Here is a 20,089-nt window from a genome sequence, read left to right as displayed (position 1 = left end):
CGATAGACCTACAACGTGATCTTAAGACCTATGAGGTAGGCCTGATCAATTCTGGAGCCACACACAACAAGGGCCATTTGCTTGACCCGATTTTTTCTAATATGCCCCTTTGTAGGGCCATGCCTCCCTACCCCCTTCCGTGGTCAGATCATCTTCTGGTGCCTTTTACTTGGCAATTGGAGGCCAGGACCACATTTCTCCTGAGTGATCGTATCGTGGAAAGAGCTTGGTCCAGGCTGCCGGTCGAGAACTGGGCCCTTAGACTTGAATGCTCGCGCCCCCCTTTAGTTTGTGACCCGGTACTGGCAGACGAGAACTTCGGCAACTGGCTGACCAGCTCACTTGATTCTATCCTCCCATAAAGAAAAGTCACAAAAAGGGAGAAGAGAATAAGCTCTGCTCCTTGGTACACTCCCGAGTTGAGAACTCTTAGGAAGGGTTGTAAGAAGTTAGAGCGCACATGGAGGAAGGAATAGGGCGAATCTAAAAGAATTGAATATCGCTCGGCGATAAGGGCATACAAATGCGCTCTTCGTCGTACTAAAGCACAATTCTTTGAGGAAAGGATAAAAAATTCCTCGAATTCCTCAAGAGAAATATTTTTAGTGGTTAAGGAACTAATGAGAGTTCCCGAGCCTTTGTCAGTTCATGACAATCCAGGAGAAAAATGTGAGGATCTGGCGAATTTTTTTTCCACCAAAATAGAGAACATTTTAAGTGCTCTGCCCCAGATTGACCAGATAGCAGAGAGCAGCAGTGAATCAGTTGGACCCCCGTATATCTGGAAGCTTTCGGACCAACATCAGTGGAAGAGGTTCTTAAAGTGCTGGTCACTATTAAGAGCGGTTCCCCCAGTGACCCGGTCGCTATGAGGATCCTGAAACAGGTAGGAACTACTATTGCCAACCCTGTTACCGAGCTAATTAACGCATCCTTTGCTTGTAGTCTGGTGCCACCGAGCTGGAAGGGAGCAGTTGTGACAGCCCTCCTGAAAAAGCCTCACCTAGACCCATTGGACCTAGCGAATTACAGGCCGATTTCTTTGCTTCCTGGACTCAGTAAAATCGCGGAAAGGTTAGTGAATTTACATCTATCACACTTTCTTGAGTCCAATGGCCTGCTGAGAAATTCGCAAACAGGCTTTCGGCCGGGCCAGGGCACCGATGCTGCTCTTCTGGCAGTCGTTGAGGAAGCCAGAAGCATTCTAGATTCGGGAGGATCAGTGGCAGTGATCCTCCTGGATCTTAGCGCGGCTTTCGACACTGTTAACCATCAAGTGCTCATTCAACGGCTGTCAGACGTAGGGGTAACAGGAGTGGCTTTGAAATGGCTTAAGTCATTTCTTAGTGACCAGACTTACCAAGTATGGGAAGGTAGTGCACCATCAGCGTCAATCCCCCTTCATTGTGGTGTGCCACAAGGCTCATCCCTAAGCCCCACATTGTTCAAAATGTATATGGCCCCCTTGGAGGATTTGGTTGCCCCATTTGGTATTAAAACCGTGAGCTACGCAGATGATACTCAGCTGGAGGTTACCTTATCCCAGCTGGCAAAAAGCTCAGACACACTACACTCTTGCCTGTCCAAAGTCCATACTTGGATGTGCAAATCGGCGCTGAAGCTAAATGGGTCGAAGACCGAGATAATGCTCTTAGGACATAAAGGAGCCTCCCTTCCCCTGACCAGTTGGCCCAGTTGTTTGTGCGAGCTCCCTAGTCCAAAGGAGGAGATCAAGAGTCTTGGGGTCTGGCTGGAACAAGACCTCTCTTTCAGGACCCAGGCGAAAAAAACGGCGGGAGTCTGCTTCGGTCTTCTCCGTGCACCTCGGAAAGTTCTGCCCCTCCTTCCTCCACGATCTAGAAAGCTGCTTATTCAGGGGTTGATTGTTTCAAGATTACACTATAGCAATGCTGTCTATCTTGGTGCACCTGAATCAACGTTTAACAAACTTCAACAGATTCAAAATGCTGCTGCGCGGCTTCTTAAGAGCATTCCAACGATACGGTCAGCTAAACCTGCATTGAAGGCGCTGCATTGGCTTCCAGTGCGCGAAAGGGTTAAATTCAAGTCTCTCTGTATGGCGCATAAAATCCTTCAGAATAAGGGACCCCCCATTCTGAGGAATTTAGTCGTACCTTACAAGGCCAACAGAGCCTTGCGTTCAGATCAGAAACACCTGCTCAGAATTCCTAAAGTTAAAAAGACACGAACGGGGGGGAGAAGATTCTCAGTGAATATAGCGATCCTTTGGAACTGACTCTACGCTCGGAGACTTGTCTTCTCCGGTTTCGTAAACTCCTTAAAACGCACCTCTTCCCTAACTAATGTCTTTGACGGATGTATGACGTTATAACGCATACTTTTACTCCGCAGACCATTACAACGCGACTTTTACTCCGCATACCGTTACAACGCATAGCGCCTTGGGGCGCTGGATAGTGGTAAGTATAATTTACTATTCTAACTCCAGTCCCCGTGGACCCTAGGGAAGGTGTTGGATAGTAAATTATACTTATTCCCTATCCTAGAGCGCCCCCCAGCGCAATGCGTTGTAATGGTATGCGGAGTAATGGTCGCGTTGTAATGGTAGTGCGGAGTAAAAGATCCGTTGTAACGGGTGTATACCGTCTTTGACCATGCCTGACTGCCATCTTTCAGTTGTTCTGGAATAAGCGCTGGGATGCTCTAGGGTAACTACGCGCTATATAAAACTCGAAATAAATAAATAAATAAAATATATATTTTCTATTAAGATAAAAAAATTCGGGACATATAGCCCCTTGCCCACTGATATATTGGCCAAAAGATTATTTTCATCGTCTTTTTATATGACCAACTTGCATGTATGGTGATATTAGATCAGGGCAATAAGTGTCAATAAGTGGTCTAAAATTCCAGACTTATATTTGTAACGCTATTCCAAAACAAGGCGTAGAATGTAAAGTAGCCCATCTCGCAGTGATCTAGTTCGGTTGCCATATTATCTCAAGCAACACAAGAATGCCTGAGTCTACCTTACTGGATACTTAACAGATTTGAAAAGTATCATCATGCAAGAGGGACCTAGAAGTTGGTCCTTCAATCGAGCAGTAGGAGAGCAGTTGTAACCTATGAAAATCCCTCTACAGAGACTCGTGTTTTAAGCTACCTTTGTGCAGAACCAGGCTACACCACTCTTTAACTAAGTTAAAGTGGGAAAACAAAAATAAGGAAAGAGGGGCAGAAAAAACGGCAGAAAAACTAGCAGAGTAACGCTTACACTTACTTTCAAAAAATGTCGCTGCCGGCTCCGTGGCGTGGCATCCATCGCGATTTGCGAGGATGGCAGTCACGGCCGGCATTTAAATAGCCCACTATGTACATTAAACTAGAAACACCTGGAGCCGGTTTATAGGCCCGTCTCGATTTAAGCCACATTATCTGCACCATCTTGGAATGGCTATATTGCCAATAAAACCCCATGTATCACTAAAACATGAGTGATTATTGCGCAGTTTTCATCGATAAGCTTAAGGGTTTAATGTTTTAAAATGTATATTCGCATTAAGTTAAAAACCAGTTTCCCGAACCAAAAATATTAAACACGTATAGTCTATACTTAATATATGTACCGGAAAGTCTGATAATTATTAGATGTTTTTGGGAATGTAGTTAACCGGCATAAGTAAATGCCAGACAATTCCATTATGCTATGCACATCAGTATTCATTACATATAATGCTAGTTTAGTTCCAACGGGTTCATCAAAACCAAAGAGGGACTAATCAGCGCCATCTTGGAGAGAGGCCCGGAAAATTTAATTTTACTCCACATCGTTATCGCACTAGCTGTAATCTCATCAAATTCTTCAAAATCAAAAAATCATCGCCATTATAGTGGGCACCAGAACGATTAATTAGCCAGTTGGTCCATAGGAAAAATCGTGTTTCCTATCATTTAATTGTTTTAAAAAAAAGGGAAGCTATTCAATAATATCAATTATAAGTATTTTTCGGACGACCAGAAGGAAATTTCAGAAATATGTCTAATTTGAAAATTTTAATATAAAAAATATTAAATATCCTTATCTTAGCTCAACGAGAATGTGATCTTTGTATTACATCACGCATTGGTGCCTCGACATATTAGAAGAGTTAATGTCTGCGATCAAAAGACTCAATATCTTTATTGCCTCCGAGCTGTCCTAGTCTGCTTGTTGTTAATACAGAAATGCAAACTGGACATAAAAAATCCCTTGATTTAAAAAACTTTGAGAATAATTAGAGGGCTATCTATAGTGTGCAAACCAGAGGACTTACACACACTTGAAACCAATAATCACAATTTTTTATGTCCAGTTTGCATTTCTGTATTAACAACAAGCAGACTAGGACAGTTTGGAGGCAATAAAGATATTGAGTCTTTTGATCGCAGAGTTTAACTCTTCTAATACGATGAGACACCAATGCGTGATGTAATACTAATATCACATTCTCGTTGAGCTAAGATAAGGATATTTAATATTTTTTCCATTAAAACTTTCAAATTAGACATATTTCTGAAATGTCCTTCTGGACTTCCGAAAAATACTTATAATTGATAATATTGAATAGCTTCCCCTTTTCTTGAAACACTTAAATGTTAGGAAACACGATTTTTATTATGGACCAACTGGCTAATTAATCGTTCTGGTGCCCACTATAATGGCGCTGATTTTCTCGATTTTGACGAATTTGGTGAGAGTAAAGCTAGTGCGATAATGATGTGGAGTAAAATGACATTTTCCGGGCCTCTCTCCAAGATGGCGCAGATAAGTCCCTTTTTGGTTTTAATGAACCCGTTGGAACTTAACTAGCGTTATATGTAATGAATACTTCTATGCATAGCATAATGGAATTGTCTGGCATTTACTTAAGCCGGTTAACTACATTCCCAAAAACATCTACTAATTATCAGACTTTCCGGTACATATATTAAGTATAGAATATACGTGTTTAATATTTTTGGTTCGGGAAACCGGTTTTTAACTTAATGCGAGTATACATTTTAAAACATTAAACCCTTAAGCTTATCGATGAAAACTGCGCAATAATCACTCATGTTTTGAGTGATACATGGGCTTTTATTGGCAATATAGCCATTCCAAGATGGTGCAGATAATGTGGCTAGAATCATCAAATTCATTCCTAGTGTTGCTGATTGAGCAAAGTAGTTGAGCGGCCGATATACAGAATAATGCATTTAAATAAAACTATTGCATTTAGATAAGCATATCAAAAATGATAGAATTATACAATTACAAAATTACAGTACAGCATTCCTTTATTCATCCATTTCACCACTTGATATAACACCTATCTTAATCATACATATATTCCTCCTGACCCCAAAGTGCAGGATCTGTGACTAAAATACATTTAGCCAAAATCTGACTAGAAAACCACTGGGGACAAGGGCCACTATTGCAGCCACAGCCATCAACGTTAAATCGCCGGTAGGCCCCAGCTTGTTGGTTTACTCTGCTTAAGGAGATCTGACTTTCAGAAATGTTCTAAGTCCGAAAGTGGAGGGCTTCATTGGGACTGAATCTGACCTCAACATTGAGGCCTTCCTGGACAGAGTCAGGTCTTTGATGTCTGTGCCTGCTCAGAGTATCCCTCTTTTATTGATTACTAGACTGGGTCCCTGTTCTTCCGCAACCTGCCAATGCAGAGCCGAACTTCGGATCGAGCTTGCAGCTGCCCATTAACAGCTCATCGACGAACACCTTTTCTCCATATAATTTTGTAAGTCAGAAGGTAAAATTTCCCCTGGGGCAATCCTTGTCCCTGTATCAGAATACAGTCAGACTTAACTTTTGACTTTGACCCGGTCTGGTGTGACCGTATAGCCAGGGTTGGTGCTTTGTGGTTTTTGGTGTTAATCTCAATTCAACATTTAAAAATTCATATTTCAAGTTCTATTTGTTGGATTTTTGTCATTTTAATGTCATTTTGTTTATTACTATTTCCTCTATTTTTCCAAATTGGTTTAGGACTTTTTTTGTATTGTGTTTGTATTACTTAACTGTTTAAGTGCAGTAATAAATATTTTACACATTGCCTCTAAGTTAAGCCTGGCTTCTTTGTCTCAAGCTATGAGAGGGTTCAGCAAAGATTTATTTAGTGACTTTAGTGGTTCACCCTTACAAAAATTGTAATTAATATTTGTGGCGAGTTCTCACTTCCCTGAACTAATACTCCATTTTCTTTCTCTAATGTCTAACAATAATCAACACTGAAGCACAAATTACGGACATTGTCCCTTAATGCTAGAGTGTGACTGGAACAAAACCTTTGGGATGAGTAAATAACTCAAACATGAGATAATTGTTTTGCTTTGTGGATGTGAACAAGTCCGAACCCACCATGATTTAGTGCTGTTTTCTTATAAAGCCTCTTTTTAAAGTTAACAGCAACACACTTGAAGCCCCACAAAACAGGAGTTTGATTCACCAATAAAAATATAAATGTAAGGAAGATGCATATCTCTGCATGGGCCAGTGGTCAAATTGCTTAAAGAATATAGGGCCAGATGTAGGTAATTCGTATTTACCGATTCATAAATACCGAACTTTACCGATTCGGTATTTTACCGATTCGGTAAATTTACCGATTTGGTAAATTTACAGAATCGGTAAAATTGGCCCCCTACATCCCAGTTCCTAAATACCGGTCGGTAACGGCCGAAATCAGTCGTTACCGACCGGTATTTGGGCTCCTACATCTGGCCCATGGTTATTGTGACCGCGAGTGCAAAGGAGGCTCTGATAGTGAGTGTGGGGCAGGTATCAGAGAAAGAACAAAATATTCTTTAACTATTCTGTTGCACTTTCATGTTCAGATAACTGCATATAAAATATCTCATCCAACTTCATTTTTTAGTGATATTAAACGTTCTTTGTGTTTGAGGTCTTAATAATAGGTTGCTGGCATTTAAAAACATACATAAAATGTGAGAAGCGTGCAGTTTTACTCACAGATCAGAGAATGTTACCCTACATCAGCACATTCTAGGGCATGTAACGATCTTCAGTGGCAGCCGGCACAGATTGGGAGTAGTGGGGGTGGGGAGATAATGGGGTGTAAAAAAGAAGAAAAAAAGTACCTTATTGCCAAATCTCTCCTCCGTCTTTACTCCGAATCAGGCCAGAATAGGAATCACCCTGGCTCCCCTAAGCCAATCACAACGCTGCAAAGCAATACAAATCTCAGTAGAATGAGCCTTCAGCCACTCAAGTTCAGCAACGGCCCTTGGAGGGAGTTGCGGTGAGGCAGACAGGTGGGGGAGGGGCAGGGTGGGTGGTGATAAACACCGGAATATGGATGATTGCAGGTAAGTAAAGAATTAAATTAATAAAACGAAGTTCGTAGCGCACCCTGCATCGCATTTTGCGATGCAGGGTCCATTCTTTACTTACCTGCAATCATCCATATTCCGGTGTTTATCACCACCCACCCTGCCCCTCCCCCGCCCAGCCTGTCTGCCCCATCGCAACTCCCTCCACGGGCCGCGGCTGCTCAAGTTTGTGAAAATGATTAGAATATGCTACCTGCAAGCTGCACCCGGGTCTCAGAAGGGTTATGTGGTAAAGGAACCTGTGTATACGTTACAGATGAGTATGTTTGCCAGCAAGCAAATCATGGGGACTACATCCACTTTACATATGGCCTTTGAAGGGTGCCTGCAACCAAGGATCAGTAGTTACTTTATAGTTACTTCCCATGAAAAAAACACCTTCAGAGAAACAGATGTTCGTTGGAGGCTGGTATGTCCCACTTCCATTAAAATTCAGATTCCCTGATAGACAACAGAATCAGACCAGGACAAAACGATACATTAACTTTTAGCAAACAAGTTAAAAAACAAAGAAAGATGACACAAAATGATGCATATGATCCCCGAACTTTAAAGCATAGATAATTTCGAAAATGGGAAGAATGTTTCCTGAGAAAAATAAACAGGCTATGACAATGCCAAAAAGTCTGATTTTAAGGTGCTTACAAATGGAAACAAAGTTAAACACAAATGCAGTTTGCTTGCATTACTGCAAAAAGCCAGATCTTTCGACTTTGCTAATGCTTGGTTTTATATATTTGCTGGGCTGCATAGCGTGCACTGTATTCTCTACATAAAAGGGCATTCCTCATTGGATAGAAAGCCTGTAGGAGAGAGCAGAGGATTCAAATTCTAGCAGACCAAGGAGCATATTATCAAGGACAGGCGATACATTATCGTCGCTTTTATCGGTAGGAAACTGCCGATAAAGCGGTGATAATGGCCTTGATAATATGCTCTATGAATTCCAATCGAAGCCCATGTTAGATGTGTTCACATCTAACATGGGCTTCGATTGGAATTCATAGAGCATATTATCAAGGCCATTATCACCGCTTTATCGGCAGTTTCCTGGCGATAATATATCCTCACATCCTCCTATACTTCGACAAACTCTGTACTATTGACTTTGATAACAATGTAACCTACCAATGAACACAAACGAGTCCCTTCAGTTTGTGGTGTGCAACATGGCAACTTTCTCGCCTTTCCTAGTTGGCACTTTAGACTGGATATGTAACTCATGGGAGGAATATGCTCTGTATCTAACCAGCGGTCAACATGCTTGAATTTCAGCAGGACTCCCACAGACTTTCCAAATTCTGTGGTTAGTATATATTATAATTGTCCATTACAGTGGTACTCTGTATAACCAAACAGTTGATCACAACTTGGCATCACACTAACACTAAGGTGCCAGATGCCACAATGTTACTTTGAGACTGTGACACAATTAATCAGCGAAGGAAAAGGCAAGGCAAATATCACGCATAAAAACATTTATTTTAATTTAAAAAGAAATAAAAGAAAAAGAAAAAAGATAAAAAATAAAGCAAGACTTGTCTTGTATGTTCACAACGTATTGCTGGAAAATTCAAGCCAAGTCCTACTTAGGCCCAGTTGATGCTCACGCAGGCAATTGGAGGAACATCTTGGGGTTCTTAAATGTGAAAAGCGAGCTACTCAAACATTTAAGCATATGGCAGGTCCATTGTAATAAGGAAATACATGTGTATTTATAGTGCTATGAAGTTCCTGACCTGTGACAGAAAACACTGTGAATATGTAGGGTTTTATTTTAAGAAGAAGCATTAACAATGCAGTAGGTCTCACATTTACAAGAGTAAGAGCTATTGGCATTGTAAATGGTTTTTACTTATGTGTTTTGGCGTGGAGTGGATGTATGTGGTGTGTAGTGGAATTATGTGGTACAGTGTGCAGTGAAATTATGTGGATAGCAATGATGTGGTGTTTAGTGTATCAGCATTATATGTAGTGGGATTGTGTGTGATGGAGCAGGGTTTTCGTGAAAAGAAACCAGCTCTGATTGACACCTCCATAAAACATACTAACAGTGTTGAGATGAAAAATTAATATACAAATCACATGAACACGTGGGAAACTGCTTTGCGCTTGCGTGAACTAATGTGAACTAATGAATGAAAAAACTAAGCCGCATCGTGGAATGCATTTTGAAAGAAACAGAAATAATGCACATTTAGGCCGCATTTCTTATCTTGCATTCTGCTTTAAAATTAATAAATAAATGATGCTGCTTTTGCTCCAAGCTTATGCTAAGAAAACTTTAACAGGGGATAGTGCAAAGGTGGGTTTGTAAACAATGAAAAGTGCATTACCTTGTAATTAATGAATGCTTATGTTTATTCATCATAGTGAGCCGAATGGGCCTACACTTTCCTAAATTGGCCTGATAGATGAGGGGCTGGAGAGTGAGAAAGGATGACCTGACAAAACAGGCAGAAGAGCTGAGCAAGGCAGAGGAAGAATAAAAGTCCAGGGTTATTCAGCTCGAACAGCATTGTTCGCCTGCTAAAAGATGAGACTGGCCGTGGAACCCAAATGAAATGTTTCAAATGTTGAAATAAATAAACAAGTCAAAAGTTATGTCATGAGAAAGCATATAGAACAATGAGCGTGCAGAAATTTTGAATAAGAACCTAAATGGTGTGACAGACCACCTCCCAAACCAACCAATAAGTAGTCAAATTTCATGAAGAGCTTCAACTGATGAGGGATGGACATGTAGGTTTTAGGGTATAATTGGGGCGCCTTTGAGGGTGTGGTTTAGTCTTAGGTCAGATGGAGAGGAGAGAGGGGTGATATTGTCGCTGTCCGTCAGTTTGCAGAGAGGCCTAGCTGTTCCTGTCCTTGTCCAGATGCTATCCCTGTAATCTTTGTTCCCTGACTCTATTTCAGGGGACCCCCACTACCTCCTTGGTCAGAGGGGTTGTATTTCACTGATCTTTGGGTTAGTATTATCCTTCTGACTCGTACTTTGCATAATCATTTGCAAATGTATTTTTTGTCTCTGAAACTTGTCTCTTCATATATCCACTCCTTTATATGCAAATTGTTAATTGATGATGAGTATGACGCTGATTTGCATTTGCTGAATGTTTTCTCTCCCTCTTGTGAGATTCTTTGTTTGCATTTGTGAACTGTATCTAATGAGCATTATTTCATTTGAGATAAACTTACCAAGAGTATGTGATTATTTAGATAACTAGATAGTTAAATAGATAGTACTATTATTACCATCAACTACTCAACCAATTGGTCCATCGACCAGAGGAAAGGGAGTTGATATACAGGTTTAGTCATGTATTTAGAAAGGTTATACATGAACCTGTGAAGGAAACTAATATTAATGTCATTAAAACTCGACTCCTAGCGCATCAGGGATTTGGGTGAATGTGTATGGGCAATTTATGTATGATGTTATTGAGTATTGATCCCTGATTAGGTGTCACGCTGGATCATGTGTTATGGATAGTAAATCTGTTGCAGGGTATTTTGTGTGGAGTTTAATTATGTGGTGTGCTGTTGAATTTTGCGGTGTGATGTGAAATTATGTGCCAATGTATGTATTTGGTGTGTAATGCAATTGGGTTGTTGATTTGTATTATGTGATTTATTGTTGAACTATGTGGTGTGTAATCGAAAAGCCTTGAGTTGATTTGTGTGGCGTGTAACTGTGTAGTATGAGTGAAATTATGCTGATTGTAATTATGTGGCATGTTGTAGAGTGTGCTTATGTGAATAATTGCTCTATGGTATAGATTGGTTTTCTGCTGGGTGTATTTATGTGGTAGTGACTTATTATGTGGAGTTGAATGAAGTTGTGCTCAGTGGCATTCTGTGTAGTGTAATTATACTTCTTTTTGCCTATTGTATTTGCAGTTATGAAATCTAGATTGCAGCATCCACCCATGCATTGAATAAGGACATTTCAGGACATTTCAGGGCTCTGCAGTAGTAGACACTCTACCTTGAGGAATCAAGAAAAATACATATTTCAGATGAACTGTTCTACCTGTGAGGTCTAACCTGTACATGGTCTGTGTAGCAAAGAAAACCACGAACGACTGTCACTGCTTGAGAAACAAGGGATTGCTGTACAGGTTGTTTTTTATGATAAAAGTCATTGTTAATTTCCGTGCTCTCATATAGTCACGGCTGTGAAACACAACTGTGGCCATGCAGACTTTTAAAGCCTGGGACACAATTATTCCTCAGTGGCAGAGGTGCTGAACTACTGTACAGTCTCTGCCACAATACAACAAGGTGGGGGAGGTGCAGATGTAAGCTGGCCATGTTCCATGGAATGGTGGATCCATTTTTTAATTTCAACCGGTCGTTGCCGGGGCAGTGAGGGAGCACCGGCACTGAGATTTGGAAAGTAGAGCAAGATACAGAAAAACAAACAAAGAGGAAAATGGGAGGAAGACATAGAAGGAAACCCTTCACAATGGGAGAAAGCAGAGACCTGAACAAGTGAGATAAAGGGACAAGGGTTGTATGGTAGATTAAAGAGGCCTGAGGACCACCAGCCATGGTATTCAGCGTGCAACATTTAATTGCAATGCCCACAGGCTTCTGAGCAGAGCTTTTTGAATTGCACTCTCTGATTTGCAAATAAAGCAATGAGTGGCACCTCGTAGTAGACCAGAGTGTTAAGCATACAGCACTCTGCATGCTAACACTGTTGAGCTTATGTTAATTTTGCTAGTGGCTGAACTACAACTCCCAGCATGCAACATGTTTTAAAAGCCAAGAATACAGACAGCGTCACGTGGCAAACGATCAGATGGCTACTATGGTGATGAAAGGATGATATGAGTTAGGCTGATGTGAGACATTGTCTCTGGCTATCCCGCTTCAGCTAATTTTGAGAGCTATACAGGGGTAACTCTTTTTGATAACACAGTGTGTACCTGCAGACTCCCTGTGATGTAGAAGGTGGCAGATGGGTTACTGAGCAAGATCCTCTCCCTCAGCAGGTTACTGTTGTAGGCAAAGTACAGGAAGAATCTCTGCCCAGTGCGCAGGTCAGCAGCCGATGGGGTCTGAAGGGAGGAATTGCTTGCAACCATGTCCATGTCCCCAGGCCAGATGGTGCACAGGGCCACCAGGCTGAGGAACAACAGAAGAAGCATGGCAGGTGCGCACGCATGCAGTCCAGATTCCATCCACCCTATGAATGAAGGGTTACTCAGGAACTGTGGCTAAGCATGAAGGCCATGTCCCCTGATGCTGCAGTGCTGTCTCCGTGGTAGCATGAGTCAGCTTCCTAAAAACACCGACATAGTGAGGATGATATGGAAGACTTTCTGGGAACAGGTGCCACCTCTGGCTGCAGAGCTCCCAAACCTCAATGCTGAGTTAACGTTTGAACAGAGAAATAACAATTTCCATTTGAAAGTGTCTGCTGCCTTCTTCCTTAATAGTCCTTTATTAATGCACATAAAATGCAAATGGAACTCTCACTCTGTCAGACATTAAACCCCTTTGTGCTGTTAATGATATCATTGAGCATGACGTGTGACCATCATCTTAAATTGGAGGAATACTCATTACAAATTATAACTGTAAAAATGTTCTCAGCGCCTCGGTAGTGCTGGGCAATTAATGTAAATAGTTGTGTTCATGATTCTTTTTGCATGGCAGAGACGAGGGGGTACAAGCGCCCTCATGCACAGCAAATGTAATGAGAGAAGAACATGATTTACAGCTTAGCTGCAGCCTGAGAACTCTGGCCAAATGCCCACAGTGAAACACAAGCAAGCACGGAAAAAAAAGAGTCCCCAAAAGAACATATAAACACTGACCTCATAAGGAGACAGTACTTGGCTAGCGCTCCGTGGCAGGAGAGTGGAAACACAAAAGAGGGAAAAGAGGGAGGATTGCTTAGAAGCAAGCAAGGATTTCTAAAGGGCACTGGCATAGACATATAAAAAGAAATGATTAGCAATGGGTGGAGTTTAACTCCACAAACCACATACAACAGGTCGTTAAGTGACAGCACAAGCGCTATCTAGACTTGACCTACAAATGTACTACACGCACACTAAGATAGGCTGCATGCAAAATCTGCAAAGGGACTGAGGCTTTGATTAATAGTTTGGCAGATGGTGTTTACTCAATCGGGATGGCTGAAGACAATACCCCGACCATCCCAAGGGGCCTTATTCACCAAATTTAGAGGTGTTGACAGACAACTCTCTACATTGACAGGAACCGCTGACATAGGAAAAGTTTGACAGATGGTACGGTCAGCCATGACTGCTGGCAGTCAAAGTTTTCAAAAGCTTTTTATTTTTCAAAGCCAAATTCCCAAAGCAGGAGTTTGTTTTTGAAAAAAAAAATAAGGGCCCCAATAACCTAGGAGTTTTCTCCCATGATGTGGGGTCATAATTGTTATTTCCTGTCTCTTAACAGAATGTTCTTCCTGGTGGTGACAGGGAAAGAAGACTTTACACCATACATACAAGTTGTGAACCTGGGAATGCATCAAAAGTCGACACCTCCCCAGGGGTGGCATAAGTGTTGTTTTTGTTGGGGAAGGTGTCCCTTCCCCCACAAAAACAACCTGATTTCAATGCAGACACCCTTGCACCACTGTGCAAGGGAGCCTGTGTTGATGCATGGCAGCCATTTGAACCATCCATTGCATTTGCTCTCTGACAAACTCTAAATCAGGTCCTAGGTGTTTTTTTTTAATTAGTGCTTTCAAAATATACATCTTCCTCTGGTCCTGCGCTCCATCCAGGATCCAGCTGCATTCAAAAACAATTAAAAACACATCTATTCACTTGAATCCCACTGTCGCACCCCGATGGTCTTGCGCCGGGACACTCACGAATAGCTGTGCGTGTAACAAATTCATATAACATAACATACAAAACAAACCATACCTGGTTTTTCTAGAAGTTCCGATTCAGAAGACACCCTAGACCTCAGCTGATAACGTCTTTGCAATACCTCTCAAAAAGAATAAAACTTTTCCATCATGAAGATCAACATTAACTGTTCCAGGCACAGTTTTTGTTTTTAAACACAATATTAAGGATCTGCTTTTGCAAATTTTAAAAAAACTTGGAAATTTCATTCCCAAAAGACCAAACTCTTTTTGACTTCGGTCCTAATTGTACTTTGAATTTTGGGGGAATTCACCAACATTCCTTGAAATATGCAAGGAGTGAGCTCTTCCCTATGTCCCCACCAAACCAGAGGGTGACCTATTGCTTTTCCCATACTTGCAGAGAAGTTTCCCATGCACCTGTCTGAAGTAAATCTCTGACTGTTTCGCCCACTCGATATGCAGTACCTCATTCTTCTATTTCATACAGGATTCCATGTATAAGTATCGAAAGCACACTGGTCCTAATATGTAAGCTTACCCCCAACCTCCTCACCAGGAGTGAACCCAAATGCCACTCGGAGACATACTATGAGCTAGTACTCTAGGCTAAGTGGTGGGACAAATCTATCAAAGCCAAGTCCTTTTAGCAGCCCACTTTAAAACACAAACTGCTTCTTATGAATCCTTTTGAAGGTGAAAAAGCATACACCACTTCTTCTGTCCTGTCGTCAGATGTTCTTTTTGGCCTCTTGATAAACCTATGGTCAGATGGATGCACTTTTCTTCTCATTTCCTTCCACTTTCTTTGCTCCCTTGTAGACAGTCGATTGTACATTTTCCCACATGCCAGGTGAGGTTTCAAGATAATTTTTTCACTGCAATCAAAATTACACATATCCACGCTAGAGAAAGTAGGTTGAAAAGACTTAGGGCCTGAGTTAGAGTTCAACAAATGGGTTACTCATCAAAAATCTGATGGGTATCCTGTCTGCCGTATTACAAGTGCATTATATCCAATCACACTTGTAATACCTTTGAAGGGATATCTATTAAGTTTGTGGTGTAGTAACCCATCAGCCAAACTCTATATCACTCAATTATTTTAGAATGAAGTCAGATAAAGATTCAAGCACAAGGTACAGCACTCCACCAGGAATTATGCAGTTCCTCGCTCAGCCATTCATCACTAAGACAGCTAAAACACTCTAAATGAATATTTTGCTGTTTACATTGCAATTATATCACACACAGTCAAACACTTAGCCCCGATTCACAGAACTAACTTAAGACAACATCCTAAACGTACTACTTTTGATATTAACAGTAGGCATTTAGTAGTAGTAAAGTTAGGATTTTGTCTTAAGTTTGACTTAAGACAAACTTAAGTCAAACTTAAGATAGACTTAAGAGAGACTTAAGACAGTCTTAAGACAAACTTAAGACAGACTTAAGACAGACTGAAGACAAACTTAAGACAACATCCTAACTTAAGTCTGTCTTAAATCTGTCTTAAGTATGTCTTAAGTCAGTCTTAAGTCTGTCTTAAGTCTGTCTTCAGTCTGTCTTAAGTCTGTCTTAAGTTTGTTTTAAGTCAAACTTACGACAAAATCCTAACTTTACTACTACTAAATACCTTCTGTGAAAACCAAAAGTAGTAAGTTTAGGATTTTGTCTTAAGCTACTTCTTTGAATCGGGCCCTTACAATATGGCTTTGCTTTCAACCACATTAAACGATTTGCTAGCTTTTTTTAACTTAGATTCTTATGGCTATATCTTATTCTTCACTATTTCACATGCAGTAGTCTTAAGTATTAAGTTCATTTTCCAACCATTAGCATAAAACTTATGTGATGTCACTTCCGTTTATGCCATCAAAAGACTAATCTGGTTTGGGAGAGCCATTTAAGACAATGAAGTGGTTTAGGGCTTTTTAAAGGACTGCTATTTCAACATTCCAATTATTGTCTTTCTACTTCTCCCTTTTAAATGTAGAGCATTCTACCCTCAGTGGGTGGAATGGTCTAATAACCCTATATCTCTTTTCCTCAGGCTATGCCAGTTGTTAAAGGCCCTCTTCCTCATTATAGGCCCTTGTTTGTGGTTCAGGGGCCTTTAACTCGTGCCCAGGGCCTTTACAACCAGCAAAGCCCTCAGCCGCATGCAATAGGGATAAATGATGTTACTTAAGCGACCCTGTAAAATGGCGAAAATATGCGCATAGTTTGGAACTATTATGACTGAAACTAAAGAAGTACTGATAAAACTGCTTGTTGTTCTGTCAGCTGGAGTGTTTTACTTATTCCTCATTGGTTGTGTAGCTAAATACCAAATGACAGTGATAGGCCATAAGAAGTGGTGTTGGGTCTACAGAACTATCCGGGGAAGGTGCAACAATCAGGGCTGAAGGTGTGGCCCAAATTTGGAGCTGAGTTGCTTTTTATTTTCAATAAAGTTGCAGCAAAAATGTATCAGAGAGTACTTGGCAGAAAGAATTTTAAAATGATCATTTCTGAAGGTGGGTCAGACAGAGAGATTTAATCTTAATTATTATAGATAATGATAGCTAGTGAAGAGCTGCGAGGGAGAGCTGCCAGAATGATGTTGAATAATCCAAATAAAATGAGTTGCTGTAATCAAGGCGAGACAGTACATGGCCATGGACCACAGTTCTGAGGGTGCCAGTGGGGAGCCTGAGCAACTGGTAGTCAGCTTTCTAACTTGAAGCTCTATTGTCAGAGAGCTGTCAATCCAGAAGCCTAGATTTTTTATTTCGTTTGTTTTATTGGGGGTGGAAGGTCTCCCATGTAGTCAGGCCAACATAGTTATGTCGAGAGGGATCGGTTGTTATTGACCACCAGGACCTCAGTTTTGTCTCTGTTTAATTTTAGATTACCATTTGACATCCAGTCAGTAATGTCTCTTAGGCAGGTGTTACGATGACTGGAGAGTACTGCAGTGTCTGAGGTGAAAGCATAATTATTTGGGTCTCATCCGCGTATGATACCATTGAAAATCCATGGCCTGTTCTTTTATTTGCCAGTAGTCGAACATAAACATTGAATGATGTGTACCTCAGTGACGAGCCCTACAGCACATCATATTCGATGGTCATGGGGTCTGAATGGAACGTTTCCTCACACACTTGGAAACTTCTGATGCTTAAGAATGAGGTCAGCCGCTTGAGTGCAGGTACCCTTAATCCCTGCTTCTTTTAATCTTTTAATAAGTACTGGGTGGGAAACAATGTCGAATGCTGCACTCAAATCTAGAAATATGACAGCTACTGAGTCGCCTGAATCTAAGATTGTTTTATGTTCGTCAGTCACGGCTACCAGGGCAATTTCTGTGCTGTTTCCTGTTCAGAAACCTGTTTGAGTAGGGTGAAGCACGCCATGTTCCTCCAGGCATAAGGAGAGATTTTTATAGACACATTTCTCTACACCTGATAGCAGGGAAATAGGTCTGAAATTTCCAGGCTGGGTAGGGTCCAGTGAGGGTTTCTTTGAGAGAGGTTTCAGCATGACTTTTTTTCATCTTCTTGTACATTTAAAAGCAAAACAGACTCAATAACTTTTACAATGAACATACCCATATGTGTAATTAAATACTGCCCGTTACTCCTGCAGAAATCTAAAACAAAAAAGCCCCCGAAAAAACAATGAACAAATGCACAAGGGGAATAACAGCTTGAAGGAACAGTCTTCCACTCCTAAAAAAATCTATTATTTTCCTTTTCTTAATTATGCCTATTTAAATATATCCACAAAAAAAGATCAAAATATATATACACACACACACACACACACATATGCATAAGAATGCTTTTCAGGTGCCAAGGCAGCAAAAACATTGTACAAAACAAAAAGGAGAGTGATAAGTTTGGCGCTGACGGGTGGGTTGGCAGGGAGATGAGAAGGAAGTACCAGACAAAGGAAGATGTGACAAATGGAAGGAATAATCTGTCAAAGTCTTGTGTGCTTTTTCCATGTTTGTGTTTTTTGGTGTTTTTCCCCCTTTATCTCCTCCTCCTCACCCAAACCCTCCCCTGCCACTTGATGTGGATTTTGATCTATCAAGGACCACTGTCAGCCTCTACTTGGGCTGAGTCTTTGCGTAGAGCCTGAAGAATTCCGACGCCCTTTGAGATGCAGACCCTACGTATGTAAGCTTTAAATGAATCCCACAACATGGCCTGGGTGTCAACCGTGCCGGTATTCACCCTGACGTATTCAAGGATCGTTTATCATAATTCAGAGTGAAGTATAGTGATAAGTAGAGCAGTACATGGAAAGGACCATGTACGTTCCCTGCCTCCCCCATAAGGTAGTGGGAAAGTCAGTCGAATTGGGCCATGATCGAACAGCGTTCGTGGTAGGATCCACGGGCTAGTGTTTTCAGAGAGGTACAAATAATTTAGCTGAGTCCATACCAAATGTGGGCCAGAATAGAAGGTATAACCCAGAGTGTTTGGATAATGAGTACACCAGGCATCTATAAGAGAGTAGGCTTCAGTTATGTCATGGAGGGTCAGCAATGAATAGGATATGCCACTAGGGCAAACTCAAGGCTGGTGGTATCTAGCTGATCGCCTCCCAATATTGTACTGTCAGTACTGAAGCAGCCCAGAAGGGCTGGAAGATCTTGGAAGAAGGAGGGGTCATCAACATTTGGGGCATAAGCATTTAATAGCAAAACCAGTCTCCCCAGTAAAGTGCCCCTAACTAATATATAACAGCCTTGCGTGGTGGTAACAATACTATGATGACAAAAGGGAAGGCTTTTGTGAATAGGTATGCAAACACCACAGCAGTAGGAGCTGTAATTGGAAAAATATCTGTGGGTACCCAGCAGGCAGCAAGGAAGGGTCGAGGGTTGGGGGGAATGTGTGTTTCCTCCAGAAAGGCCACTGTCATGCTGTGTCGGTTCAAATATTATAACACCTGCTTACCCCTGTGAGGGTTATTAGGAACTCTAATTTTCCAAGTGATGAGTGCAAAATCAATCTGCTGCTTATTTCTTCCTATCATTTAGGTGACTGAGTATCATCATGCATTTCTAAGTATATGTGTAGAGTCACAGTTCGTCCTGTTTGGCCTAATGGGAACAATTCACAAAAAAAAGGTAAACACAGAGAGCATAATTCAAATAAACCCTTATCTCCCCACACTGGACAAGAAAGTGCCATTGAATCCCGAAGAAAACAATGATGCAAACAAAGAACCCAACATCATATATGGAGTGCTCCTTAAGGGGCAAGAAACGCAACAGCAGCCATTACCTATTCTGAAACATACTCTTTGAAATGTAGTCTAATAGCGTGAGGCTGCACAACAAGAACATGCAATGGGGATACAGAACAAGGGGGGGATACAGAACAAGGGGAAAAATGAAGGAGCCAAGCTGTGACTTAATGCAGATCAGGGAGATCAACCGGGATTGAAAAGGCCAGCATTGGAAGACATGTTTGGTTCAGGCGAGGAACATTCCACGGAGCTGTGTGTCGGAGAAGGTTAACCAGGTCCCAGCAGTTTACAAAAGGATATGACTTAAGCCGGGGAGTCAAAGAATTTGGCTTTGTTGTTCACCATTACACGGAGCCTCGCATGGCACAGCATGACGTACTTGAGACCATGCTTGTGGAGCAGAACCTTGGCAACATTGAACTTTCTTTTGGCCTCATGAATGGCTAATGTGAAATCAGGATAGATGGGGATTGCTGTGTTCTGGTGCTGCAAGGGTGATTGTTCATGGGCTAAGCATAGTGTGGTGTCCCAGTCTCTATAATTTAGGAGCTGAACAACTATAGGGTGTAGGAGGGGCTCCTGCAGAAGGCCAATGGCCCAAAGACC

At 41.4% G+C, this 20,089-nt stretch overlaps 1 pseudogene; it reads right to left on the bottom strand.

Moving 5' to 3' along the window:
• LOC144769323 (myelin expression factor 2 pseudogene) overlaps positions 1-12,476 on the bottom strand; it is an 82,653-nt pseudogene extending 70,177 nt beyond the window's left edge.
• Between the last annotated feature and the right edge of the window lie 7,613 nt (positions 12,477-20,089).

This window comes from Lissotriton helveticus, chromosome 7, assembly GCF_964261635.1.
Source record: "Lissotriton helveticus chromosome 7, aLisHel1.1, whole genome shotgun sequence".
NCBI lineage: Eukaryota > Metazoa > Chordata > Amphibia > Caudata > Salamandridae > Lissotriton > Lissotriton helveticus.
This window is presented reverse-complemented; position numbering and strand designations above follow the sequence as displayed.